This window comes from Berghia stephanieae, chromosome 8, assembly GCF_034508935.2.
Source record: "Berghia stephanieae isolate SIO BIC M18660-M18661 chromosome 8, UCSD_Bste_1.3, whole genome shotgun sequence".
Taxonomy (NCBI): Eukaryota; Metazoa; Mollusca; class Gastropoda; order Nudibranchia; family Aeolidiidae; genus Berghia; species Berghia stephanieae.
The window spans coordinates 56776778-56791805 of NC_088367.1; positions in this window are offsets into that span (position 1 = coordinate 56776778).

A 15028-nucleotide genomic window follows, 5' to 3' on the forward strand; every position below is an offset into this window, starting at 1 on the left:
GTTTATTATAACCAGTGGAGATTAAACCCAAGACTTTGGGATTTGGATATCATTGAGGAGTAAACCTGTGACTGTGGTCTGGTGACAGCTGTGTGGACTGTATGATGTAGACACACGTCCGGAGTGAACAAGAGAGAAATGTACCCGCTTATTTTAGAAAGACACACATAATAATGTGAGGTGGTTGCAGCAGAGAGTAAAACCCGAAATATGTAAATTTGACATTAGTAGGGAGTAAGTATGGGATATATACCTAGGCGAAGAGAGTCGGTCACAACTGGGGAGTGAATGCAAGACAATGTGATAGTAGTAGTAGTAGTATAGTAGTAGTAGTAGTAGTAGTATAGTAGTAGTAGTAGTAGTAGTAGTAGTAGTAGTATTGACATCCAGAGATAAAGTCGCAGCAGATGCTATTATAGGACATTTTGCCGATGAGCAGAGTAATTAATAATATCGATGGGCCTTTCTAAAGTTTCAGTTTTAATATTTCATCATCACTGTTGGTAAATGTCATAAGTTCTGTGACCTGGTAATACATATTATTTTTATTTTTACCAGACTTTAAAAAAACAACAACTTTGGGGTAAATGATATAGTGGAATCCGCATATAGTGAACACTCTAAAAGACAACTCCAATATCAGGATTCCACTATGTTGATAAACTAAGATTACCTCCAATACCGTCCAAACATCTCTTAAGAAAGATTAAGGATTAAAATGTTTGGGCTTTGGTTCATTTCATTTGTTTGTATCTGAACTGGGCAAATAAAAAACCACACACACACACACACACACACACTCAGACACCAAAAAAACAAACTTGTTTTTCCTCAGTGTATCGCAGGAACGCCCTAGTGTCAATATATTATGTAAATATATCGGCCCATCCCACTGTTTCAATATTATGTCAAAATCTCACAATAACAATTTAAAAAAACAGAATATATATGTGTGTATTTTGATGTGTGTGTGTGTGAATGTGTATGTGTATGTGTGTGTATGTATAAGTGTGTATGTGTGTTATTGTATGTGAGTTTGTGTGTGTGTGTTTATGTGTGTATGTGTGTGTCTATGGGTGTTTATGATTATGTGGAGTGTCTGATCCATCTGTAATTCTAGTTCCAACGAGCATTTCATCAATTTGGTATTTGGCGCTATATAAGTGATTATCCTCATGTTATGTAATGTTAGGATGTAAAGTGATGTTATGTTATGCTTTATTTGTAATGCAGTCTCCCCACCTCCTGCCATATTTTAAATTGGGCTCTTTTCGTTGTGTTTATGAGTAAGACAAGATTACTCTATTCAAACGCCTACTCCAGTAATTGATTTTAAACATGATCATTCATACAGGGCAATATTTACTTCCTGTGCATAAATCGCATAACTTTGGGATTATGGGTTTATTATAACCAGTGGAGATTAAACCCAAGACTTTGGGATTTGGATATCATTGAGGAGTAAACCTGTGACTGTGGTCTGGTGACAGCTGTGTGGACTGTATGATGTAGACACACGTCCGGAGTGAACAAGAGAGAAATGTACCCGCTTTTATTTAGAAAGACACACATAACAATGTGAAGTGGTTGCAGCAGGGAGTAAAACCCGAAATATGTAAATTTGACATTAGTAGGGAGTAAGTATGGGATATATACCTAGGCGACGAGAGTCGGTCACAATTGGGGAGTGAATGCAAGACAATGTGATAGTAGTAGTAGTAGTAGTAGTAGTAGTATTAGTAGTAGTAGTAGTAGTAGTAGTAGTAGTAGTAGTAGTAGTAGTATTGACATCCAGAGATAAAGTCGCAGCAGATGCTATTATAGGACAGGGGGTATTGTGTGCGTGGGGGGGGGGGGAGCGGGATAGGGTGTCCATGATGATGTTAGCAATGGTATAATCTTGTGGTGAGTTCACTTAGGTTCCGATCACCCCAGAGACTTGATCTGAGGAGTCTCCAAACATCAGTAGGGAAGCAAAAAGTCCACCAAGGGTCATTTCAAGGGTCAGACTCTATCTTTGCGGTGACCAGGATTTTCAAAATGGTGGCCCCTTAATGAAGCCTCGTCACATTTTCTATTCGCAATATTGTAGTAGGCGCCAAAAATTAAGGGTGAAATTTACTTCCTATCCTCCGCACTGCATTACATCTATTTACATTTTAAATAGAAAATTATGGGTGCCATGTCGGCTATTATGTTGCTTTAAAATATTTGTTGCACATACCACCCTGCTTTTTCCCATTATTTTATAAACCCTAGACCGTGTTGCCACATTGCCTATTCTTGCCAAGTAGTAGAATGGTGGGCCTGAGAGCAGGGCAGGGAGATAGGAAGTAGATAATCACACATCCAAAGTAGTATAGAGGTATACAAATACAAAGCAAGATTGTGGCAGGGACCTACAGGGACCTACAGTCTACAGTTCCTCGGATGCTCAGTGACCGTGCTGAAGCCTGTAACCTATCTTTATTTCATTTTATTAGTGACTAAGAAATATAAAATGTACTTCTATTTTTTATTCGCACTGTCACGAAGTGCTGCAATTTCGACATAATTGTATTTTCCAGAAGGGCTGCAGTTTCAGGGTTTGAAAAGTTTTTCTCTTGCTGAGCTCCATTTTCGTCAATGAATTTCAAAAGGAAATAGAAGCAAAACAAAACGAAAGCGGAAGTGGCGCTGATTAAATCTTTTGCAACAGAAGAACAAAACAGCAGCACAAAACAACCGATAGAGTCAAGGGCTAGGTCAGGACTTACCACGCCCATTTCTAGTCCAAGGCCCACCTAGTCTGAGCCTAAATAATGGTCATTGAATCCAAATTTTAGACACTTACTTCACTTGGTCTAAAGCCTAGCTAGTCATTTACTAGACTAGACTAGTAAATTACTAAATTTAGTCCGCGTTCATAAAAACGGGCCCAGGTATATACATTTGTAAAATTCAGTGACACACCAAATAGTCGACACGATGGCACTAGGAAGACTTACAATCTTTAGCCACTGAATTCGTTAAGATGTCTTATTTTAAGGTGGGTTGAGCCGATACAATTATTTACATAACGTGAAACTTACATTTCCAATCAAAACGCGATGAGCAGAGTAATTAATAATATCGATGGGCCTTTCTATAGTTGCAGTTTTAATATTTCATCATCACTGTTGGTAAATATCACAAGTTCTATGACCTGGTAAAACATATTATTTTTATTTTTACCAGACATTTAAAAAACAATTACTTTGGGCTAAAGGTATATAGTGGAATCCGCATATAGTGAACACTCTAAAAGACAACTCCAATATCAGGATTCCACTATGTTGATAAACTAAGATTACCTCCAATAACGTCCAAACATCTCTTAAGAAAGATTAAGGATTAAAATGTTTGGGCTTTGGTTCATTTCATTTGTTTGTATCTGAACTGGGCAAATAAAAAAACCACACACACACACACACACACACACACACACTCAGACACCAAAAAAACAACTTGTTTTTCCTCAGTGTATCGCAGGAACGCCCTAGTGTCAATATATTATGTAAATATATCGGCCCATCCCACTGTTTCAATATTATGTCAAAATCTCACAATAACAATTTAAAAAAACAGAATATATATGTGTGTATTTTGATGTGTGTGTGTGTGAATGTGTATGTGTATGTGTGTGTATGTATATGTGTGTATGTGTGTTATTGTATGTGAGTTTGTGTGTGTGTGTTTATGTGTGTATGTGTGTGTCTATGGGTGTTTATGATTATGTGGAGTGTCTGATCCATCTGTAATTCTAGTTCCAACGAGCATTTCATCAATTTGGTATTTGGCGCTATATAAGTGATTATCCTCATGTTATGTAATGTTAGGATGTAAAGTGATGTTATGTTATGCTTTATTTGTAATGCAGTCTCCCCACCTCCTGCCATATTTTAAATTGGGCTCTTTTCGTTGTGTTTATGAGTAAGACAAGATTACTCTATTCAAACGCCTACTCCAGTAATTGATTTTAAACATGATCATTCATACAGGGCAATATTTACTTCCTGTGCATAAATCGCATAACTTTGGGATTATGGGTTTATTATAACCAGTAAAGATTAAACCCAAGACTTTGGGATTTGGATATCATTGAGGAGTAAACCTATGACTGTGGTCTGGTGACAGCTGTGTGGACTGTATGATGTAGACACACGTCCGGAGTGAACAAGAGAGAAATGTACCCGCTTTTTTTTAGAAAGACACACATAACAATGTGAAGTGGTTGCAGCAGGGAGTAAAACCCGAAATATGTAAATTTGACATTAGTAGGGAGTAAGTATGGGATATATACCTAGGCGACGAGAGTCGGTCACAATTGGGGAGTGAATGCAAGACAATGTGATAGTAGTAGTAGTAGTAGTAGTAGTAGTATTAGTAGTAGTAGTAGTAGTAGTAGTAGTAGTAGTAGTAGTAGTAGTAGTAGTAGTAGTAGTAGTAGTAGTAGTAGTAGTATTGACATCCAGAGATAAAGTCGCAGCAGATGCTATTATAGGACAGGGGGTATTGTGTGCGTGGGGGGGGGGGGGGGAGCGGGATAGGGTGTCCATGATGATGTTAGCAATGGTATAATCTTGTGGTGAGTTCACTTAGGTTCCGATCACCCCAGAGACTTGATCTGAGGAGTCTCCAAACATCAGTAGGGAAGCAAAAAGTCCACCAAGGGTCATTTCAAGGGTCAGACTCTATCTTTGCGGTGACCAGGATTTTCAAAATGGTGGCCCCTTAATGAAGCCTCGTCATTTTTTCTATTCGCAATATTGTAGTAGGCGCCAAAGATTAAGGGTGAAATTTACTTCCTATCCTCCGCACTGCATTACATCTATTTACATTTTAAATAGAAAATTATGGGTGCCATGTCGGCTATTATGTTGCTTTAAAATATTTGTTGCACATACCACCCTGCTTTTTCCCATTATTTTATAAACCCTAGACCGTGTTGCCACCTTGCCTATTCTTGCCAAGTAGTAGAATGGTGGGCCTGAGAGCAGGGCAGGGAGATAGGAAGTAGATAATCACACATCCAAAGTAGTATAAGGGTATACAAATACAAAGCAAGATTGTGGCAGGGACCTACAGGGACCTACAGTCTACAGTTCCTCGGATGCCCAGTGACCGTGCTGTAGCCTGTAACCTATCTTTATTTCATTTTATTAGTGACTAAGAAATATAAAATGTACTTCTGTTTTTTATTCGCACTGTCACGAAGTGCTGCAATTTCGACATAATTGTATTTTCCAGGAGGGCTGCAGTTTCAGGGTTTGAAAAGTTTTTCTCTTGCTGAGCTCCATTTTCGTCAATGAATTTCAAAAGGAAATAGAAGCAAAGCAAAACGAAAGCGGAAGTGGCGCTGATTAAAGCTTTTGCAACAGAAGAACAAAACAGCAGCACAAAACAACCGATAGAGTCAAGGGCTAGGTCAGGACTTACCACGCCCATTTCTAGTCCAAGGCCCACCTAGTCTGAGCCTAAATAATGGTCATTGAATCCAAATTTTAGACACTTACTTCACTTGGTCTAAAGCCTAGCTAGTCATTTACTAGACTAGACTAGTAAATTACAAAATTTAGTCCGCGTTCATTAAAACGGGCCCAGGTATATACATTTGTAAAAATTCAGTGACACACCAAATAGTCGACACGATGGCACTAGGAAGACTTACAATCTTTAGCCACTGAATTCGTTAAGATTTCTTACTTTAAGGTGGGTTGAGCCGATACAATTATTTACATAACGTGAAACTTACATTTCCAATCAAAACGCGATGAGCAGAGTAATTAATAATATCGATGGGCCTTTCTATAGTTGCAGTTTTAATATTTCATCATCACTGTTGGTAAATATCACAAGTTCTATGACCTGGTAAAACATATTATTTTTATTTTTACCAGACATTTAAAAAACAATTACTTTGGGCTAAAGGTATATAGTGGAATCCGCATATAGTGAACACTCTAAAAGACAACTCCAATATCAGGATTCCACTATGTTGATAAACTAAGATTACCTCCAATGCCGTCCAAAGATGTCTTAAGAAAGATTAAGGATTAAAATGTTTGGGCGTTGGTTCATTTGATTTGTTTGTATCTGAACTGGGCAAATAAAAAAAAACACACACACACACCCACACACACACACACACACACACACATACACACACCAAAAAAACAACAACTTGTTTTTCCTCAGTGTATCGCAGAAACGCCCTAGTGTCAATATATTATGTAAATATATTATATCGGCCCATCCCACTGTTTCAATATTATGTCAAAATCTCACAATAACAATTAAAAAAAACAGAATATATATGTGTGTATTTTGATGTGTGTGTGTGTGAATGTGTATGTGTATGTGTGTGTATGTATATGTGTGTATGTGTGTTATTGTGTGTGAGTTTGTGTGTGTGTGTTTGTGTGTGTATGTGTGTGTCTATGGGTGTTTATGATAATGTGGAGTGTCTGATCCATCTGTAATTCTAGTTCCAACGAGCATTTCATCAATTTGGTATTTGGCGCTATATAAGTGATTATCCTCATGTTATGTAATGTTAGGATGTAAAGTGATGTTATGTTATGCTTTATTTGTAATGCAGTCTCCCCACCTCCGGCCATATTTTAAATTGGGCTCTTTTCGTTGTGTTTATGAGTAAGACAAGATTACTCTATTCAAACGCCTACTCCAGTAATTGATTTTAAACATGATCATTCATACAGGGCAATATTTACTTCCTGTGCATAAATCGCATAACTTTGGGATTATGGGTTTATTATAACCAGTGGAGATTAAACCCAAGACTTTGGGATTTGGATATCATTGAGGAGTAAACCTGTGACTGTGGTCTGGTGACAGCTGTGTGGACTGTATGATGTAGACACACGTCCGGAGTGAACAAGAGAGAAATGTACCCGCTTTTTTTAGAAAGACACACATAATAATGTGAGGTGGTTGCAGCAGAGAGTAAAACCCGAAATATGTAAATTTGACATTAGTAGGGAGTAAGTATGGGATATATACCTAGGCGAAGAGAGTCGGTCACAACTGGGGAGTGAATGCAAGACAATGTGATAGTAGTAGTAGTAGTAGTAGTAGTAGTAGTAGTAGTAGTAGTAGTAGTAGTAGTAGTAGTAGTAGTAGTAGTAGTAGTAGTAGTAGTAGTAGTAGTAGTAGTAGTAGTAGTAGTAGTAGTAGTAGTAGTAGTATTGACATCCAGAGATAAAGTCGCAGCAGATGCTATTATAGGACATTTTGCGCGATGAGCAGAGTAATTAATAATATCGATGGGCCTTTCTAAAGTTTCAGTTTTAATATTTCATCATCACTGTTGGTAAATGTCATAAGTTCTGTGACCTGGTAATACATATTATTTTTATTTTTACCAGACTTTAAAAAAACAACAACTTTGGGGTAAATGATATAGTGGAATCCGCATATAGTGAACACTCTAAAAGACAACTCCAATATCAGGATTCCACTATGTTGATAAACTAAGATTACCTCCAATACCGTCCAAACATCTCTTAAGAAAGATTAAGGATTAAAATGTTTGGGCTTTGGTTCATTTCATTTGTTTGTATCTGAACTGGGCAAATAAAAAACCACACACACACACACACACACACACACTCAGACACCAAAAAAACAACTTGTTTTTCCTCAGTGTATCGCAGGAACGCCCTAGTGTCAATATATTATGTAAATATATCGGCCCATCCCACTGTTTCAATATTATGTCAAAATCTCACAATAACAATTTAAAAAAACAGAATATATATGTGTGTATTTTGATGTGTGTGTGTGAATGTGTATGTGTATGTGTGTGTATGTATAAGTGTGTATGTGTGTTATTGTATGTGAGTTTGTGTGTGTGTGTGTTTATGTGTGTATGTGTGTGTCTATGGGTGTTTATGATTATGTGGAGTGTCTGATCCATCTGTAATTCTAGTTCCAACGAGCATTTCATCAATTTGGTATTTGGCGCTATATAAGTGATTATCCTCATGTTATGTAATGTTAGGATGTAAAGTGATGTTATGTTATGCTTTATTTGTAATGCAGTCTCCCCACCTCCTGCCATATTTTAAATTGGGCTCTTTTCGTTGTGTTTATGAGTAAGACAAGATTACTCTATTCAAACGCCTACTCCAGTAATTGATTTTAAACATGATCATTCATACAGGGCAATATTTACCTCCTGTGCATAAATCGCATAACTTTGGGATTATGGGTTTATTATAACCAGTGGAGATTAAACCCAAGACTTTGGGATTTGGATATCATTGAGGAGTAAACCTGTGACTGTGGTCTGGTGACAGCTGTGTGGACTGTATGATGTAGACACACGTCCGGAGTGAACAAGAGAGAAATGTACCCGCTTTTATTTAGAAAGACACACATAACAATGTGAAGTGGTTGCAGCAGGGAGTAAAACCCGAAATATGTAAATTTGACATTAGTAGGGAGTAAGTATGGGATATATACCTAGGCGACGAGAGTCGGTCACAATTGGGGAGTGAATGCAAGACAATGTGATAGTAGTAGTAGTAGTAGTAGTAGTAGTAGTATTAGTAGTAGTAGTAGTAGTAGTAGTAGTAGTAGTAGTAGTAGTAGTAGTATTGACATCCAGAGATAAAGTCGCAGCAGATGCTATTATAGGACAGGGGGTATTGTGTGCGTGGGGGGGGGGGGGGAGCGGGATAGGGTGTCCATGATGATGTTAGCAATGGTATAATCTTGTGGTGAGTTCACTTAGGTTCCGATCACCCCAGAGACTTGATCTGAGGAGTCTCCAAACATCAGTAGGGAAGCAAAAAGTCCACCAAGGGTCATTTCAAGGGTCAGACTCTATCTTTGCGGTGACCAGGATTTTCAAAATGGTGGCCCCTTAATGAAGCCTCGTCACATTTTCTATTCGCAATATTGTAGTAGGCGCCAAAAATTAAGGGTGAAATTTACTTCCTATCCTCCGCACTGCATTACATCTATTTACATTTTAAATAGAAAATTATGGGTGCCATGTCGGCTATTATGTTGCTTTAAAATATTTGTTGCACATACCACCCTGCTTTTTCCCATTATTTTATAAACCCTAGACCGTGTTGCCACATTGCCTATTCTTGCCAAGTAGTAGAATGGTGGGCCTGAGAGCAGGGCAGGGAGATAGGAAGTAGATAATCACACATCCAAAGTAGTATAGAGGTATACAAATACAAAGCAAGATTGTGGCAGGGACCTACAGGGACCTACAGTCTACAGTTCCTCGGATGCCCAGTGACCGTGCTGAAGCCTGTAACCTATCTTTATTTCATTTTATTAGTGACTAAGAAATATAAAATGTACTTCTATTTTTTATTCGCACTGTCACGAAGTGCTGCAATTTCGACATAATTGTATTTTCCAGAAGGGCTGCAGTTTCAGGGTTTGAAAAGTTTTTCTCTTGCTGAGCTCCATTTTCGTCAATGAATTTCAAAAGGAAATAGAAGCAAAACAAAACGAAAGCGGAAGTGGCGCTGATTAAATCTTTTGCAACAGAAGAACAAAACAGCAGCACAAAACAACCGATAGAGTCAAGGGCTAGGTCAGGACTTACCACGCCCATTTCTAGTCCAAGGCCCACCTAGTCTGAGCCTAAATAATGGTCATTGAATCCAAATTTTAGACACTTACTTCACTTGGTCTAAAGCCTAGCTAGTCATTTACTAGACTAGACTAGTAAATTACTAAATTTAGTCCGCGTTCATAAAAACGGGCCCAGGTATATACATTCGTAAAAATTCAGTGACACACCAAATAGTCGACACGATGGCACTAGGAAGACTTACAATCTTTAGCCACTGAATTCGTTAAGATGTCTTATTTTAAGGTGGGTTGAGCCGATACAATTATTTACATAACGTGAAACTTACATTTCCAATCAAAACGCGATGAGCAGAGTAATTAATAATATCGATGGGCCTTTCTATAGTTGCAGTTTTAATATTTCATCATCACTGTTGGTAAATATCACAAGTTCTATGACCTGGTAAAACATATTATTTTTATTTTTACCAGACATTTAAAAAACAATTACTTTGGGCTAAAGGTATATAGTGGAATCCGCATATAGTGAACACTCTAAAAGACAACTCCAATATCAGGATTCCACTATGTTGATAAACTAAGATTACCTCCAATACCGTCCAAAGATCTCTTAAGAAAGATTAAGGATTAAAATGTTTGGGCGTTGGTTCATTTGATTTGTTTGTATCTGAACTGGGCAAATAAAAAAAAACACACACACACACACCCACACACACACACACACACACATACACACACCAAAAAAACAACAACTTGTTTTTCCTCAGTGTATCGCAGAAACGCCCTAGTGTCAATATATTATGTAAATATATTATATCGGCCCATCCCACTGTTTCAATATTATGTCAAAATCTCACAATAACAATTAAAAAAAACAGAATATATATGTGTGTATTTTGATGTGTGTGTGTGTGAATGTGTATGTGTATGTGTGTGTATGTATATGTGTGTATGTGTGTTATTGTGTGTGAGTTTGTGTGTGTGTTTGTGTGTGTATGTGTGTGTCTATGGGTGTTTATGATAATGTGGAGTGTCTGATCCATCTGTAATTCTAGTTCCAACGAGCATTTCATCAATTTGGTATTTGGCGCTATATAAGTGATTATCCTCATGTTATGTAATGTTAGGATGTAAAGTGATGTTATGTTATGCTTTATTTGTAATGCAGTCTCCCCACCTCCTGCCATATTTTAAATTGGGCTCTTTTCGTTGTGTTTATGAGTAAGACAAGATTACTCTATTCAAACGCCTACTCCAGTAATTGATTTTAAACATGATCATTCATACAGGGCAATATTTACTCCTGTGCATAAATCGCATAACTTTGGGATTATGGGTTTATTATAACCAGTGGAGATTAAACCCAAGACTTTGGGATTTGGATATCATTGAGGAGTAAACCTGTGACTGTGGTCTGGTGACAGCTGTGTGGACTGTATGATGTAGACACACGTCCGGAGTGAACAAGAGAGAAATGTACCCGCTTTTTTTAGAAAGACACACATAATAATGTGAGGTGGTTGCAGCAGGGAGTAAAACCCGAAATATGTAAATTTGACATTAGTAGGGGGTAAGTATGGGATATATACCTAGGCGACGAGAGTCGGTCACAACTGGGGAGTGAATGCAAGACAATGTGATAGTAGTAGTAGTAGTAGTAGTAGTAGTAGTAGTAGTAGTAGTAGTAGTAGTAGTAGTAGTAGTAGTAGTAGTAGTAGTAGTAGTAGTAGTAGTAGTAGTAGTAGTATTGACATCCAGAGATAAAGTCGCAGCAGATGCTATTATAGGACATTTTGCGCGATGAGCAGAGTAATTAATAATATCGATGGGCCTTTCTAAAGTTTCAGTTTTAATATTTCATCATCACTGTTGGTAAATGTCATAAGTTCTGTGACCTGGTAATACATATTATTTTTATTTTGACCAGACTTTAAAAAAACAACTTTGGGGTAAATGATATAGTGGAATCAGCATATAGTGAACACTCTAAAAGACAACTCCAATATCAGGATTCCACTATGTTGATAAACTAAGATTACCTCCAATACCGTCCAAACATCTCTTAAGAAAGATTAAGGATTAAAATGTTTGGGCTTTGGTTCATTTCATTTGTTTGTATCTGAACTGGGCAAATAAAAAACCACACACACACACACACACACACACACTCAGACACCAAAAAAACAACTTGTTTTTCCTCAGTGTATCGCAGGAACGCCCTAGTGTCAATATATTATGTAAATATATCGGCCCATCCCACTGTTTCAATATTATGTCAAAATCTCACAATAACAATTTTAAAAAACAGAATATATATGTGTGTATTTTGATGTGTGTGTGTGTGTGAATGTGTATGTGTATGTGTGTGTATGTATATGTGTGTATGTGTGTTATTGTATGTGAGTTTGTGTGTGTGTGTGTTTATGTGTGTATGTGTGTGTCTATGGGTGTTTATGATTATGTGGAGTGTCTGATCCATCTGTAATTCTAGTTCCAACGAGCATTTCATCAATTTGGTATTTGGCGCTATATAAGTGATTATCCTCATGTTATGTAATGTTAGGATGTAAAGTGATGTTATGTTATGCTTTATTTGTAATGCAGTCTCCCCACCTCCTGCCATATTTTAAATTGGGCTCTTTTCGTTGTGTTTATGAGTAAGACAAGATTACTCTATTCAAACGCCTACTCCAGTAATTGATTTTAAACATGATCATTCATACAGGGCAATATTTACTTCCTGTGCATAAATCGCATAACTTTGGGATTATGGGTTTATTATAACCAGTGGAGATTAAACCCAAGACTTTGGGATTTGGATATCATTGAGGAGTAAACCTGTGACTGTGGTCTGGTGACAGCTGTGTGGACTGTATGATGTAGACACACGTCCGGAGTGAACAAGAGAGAAATGTACCCGCTTTTTTTAGAAAGACACGCATAACAATGTGAAGTGGTTGCAGCAGGGAGTAAAACCCGAAATATGTAAATTTGACATTAGTAGGGAGTAAGTATGGGATATATACCTAGTCGACGAGAGTCGGTCACAATTGGGGAGTGAATGCAAGACAATGTGATAGTAGTAGTAGTAGTAGTAGTAGTAGTAGTAGTAGTAGTAGTAGTAGTATTAGTATTAGTAGTAGTTGTAGTAGTAGTAGTAGTAGTAGTAGTAGTAGTAGTATTGACATCCAGAGATAAAGTCGCAGCAGATGCTATTATAGGACAGGGGGTATTGTGTGCGTGGGGGGGGGGCGGGATAGGGTGTCCATGATGATGTTAGCAATGGTATAATCTTGTGGTGAGTTCACTTAGGTTCCGATCACCCCAGAGACTTGATCTGAGGAGTCTCCAAACATCAGTAGGGAAGCAAAAAGTCCACCAAGGGTCATTTCAAGGGTCAGACTCTATCTTTGCGGTGACCAGGATTTTCAAAATGGTGGCCCCTTAATGAAGCCTCGTCTTTTTTTCTATTCGCAATATTGTAGTAGGCGCCAAAGATTAAGGGTGAAATTTACTTCCTATCCTCCGCACTGCATTACATCTATTTACATTTTAAATAGAAAATTATGGGTGCCATGTCGGCTATTATGTTGCTTTAAAATATTTGTTGCACATACCACCCTGCTTTTTCCCATTATTTTATAAACCCCAGACCGTGTTGCCACCTTTCCTATTTTTGCCAAGTAGTAGAATGGTGGGCCTGAGAGCAGGGCAGGGAGATAGGAAGTAGATAATCACACATCCAAAGTAGTATAGAGGTATACAAATACAAAGCAAGATTGTGGCAGGGACCTACAGGGACCTACAGTCTACAGTTCCTCGGATGCCCAGTGACCGTGCTGTAGCCTGTAACCTATCTTTATTTCATTTTCTTAGTGACTAAGAAATATAAAATGTACTTCTATTTTTTATTCGCACTGTCACGAAGTGCTGCAATTTCGACATAATTGTATTTTCCAGGAGGGCTGCAGTTTAAGGGTTTGAAAAGTTTTTCTCTTGCTGAGCTCCATTTTCGTCAATGAATTTCAAAAGGAAATAGAAGCAAAACAAAACGAAAGCGGAAGTGGCGCTGATTAAATCTTTTGCAACAGAAGAACAAAACAGCAGCACAAAACAACCGATAGAGTCAAGGGCTAGGTCAGGACTTACCACGCCCATTTCTAGTCCAAGGCCCACCTAGTCTGAGCCTAAATAATGGTCATTTAATCCAAATTGCGGAATGGGTAGAGTAATTAATAATATCGATGGGACTTTCTATAGTTGCAGTTTTAATATTTCATCATCACTGTTGGTAAATATCATAAGTTCTGTGACCTTGTAAAACATATTATTTTATTTTGACCAGACATTTAAAAAACAACAACTTTGGGCTAATGGTATATAGTGGAATCCGCATATAGTGAAGACAACTCCAATATCAGGATTCCACTATGTTGATAAACTAAGATTACCTCCAATACCGTCCAAACATCTCTTAAGAAAGATTAAGGATTAAAATGTTTGGGCGTTGGTTCATTTGATTTGTTTGTATCTGAACTGGGCAAATACCCCCCCCCCCCCACACACACACACACACAGACACCAAACAAAAAAAAAAACAACTTGTTTTTCCTCAGTGTATCGCAGGAACGCTCTGGTGTCAATATATTATGTAAATATATTATATCGGCCCCTCCCACTGTTTCAATATTATATCAAAATCTCACGATAACATTTTTTAAAAACAGAATATATATGTGTTTATTTTGATGTGTGTGTGAATGTGTATGTGTATGTGTGTATATGTATATGTGTGTATGTGTGTGATTGTGTGTGTATGTTTGATTGTGTGTGTTTGTTCGTGTGTGTGTGTGTGTGAGTGTCTATGGGTGTTGATGGCAGGGACCTACAGGGACCTACAGTCTACCGTCCTACGGATGCCCAGTGACCGTGCTGTAGCCTGTAACCTATCTTTAATTCATTTTATTAGTGACTAAGAAATATAAAATGTACTTCTATTTTTTATTCGCACTGTCACGAAGTGCTGCAATCTCGACATAATTGTATTTTCCAGGAGTGCTGCAGTTTTAGGGTTTGAATAAGCTCTGTGTATAGATGGATCATTATTCATAAGAAAAGTGTATTTAAGCGGAAAATTAAATTGCATAATTTGTATGACTACTCAGCTCAGATGTGAATGGGTACTTGACTATAGGAAGTGACGAATAATCTGAAACAACAACAACAACAACAACAACAACAACAACAACTACTACTACTACTACTACTACTACTACTACTACTACTATTACGACTACAAAAACCAAATAATACATTACTAGCATGTATATGGAACAATATTCTCAAAAAATGTTGAAAGTACTTTACAAGGGGTGCCAGCCAACAGCAATTTTCAACATTAGGGAGAGGATTATATAAATCGGGG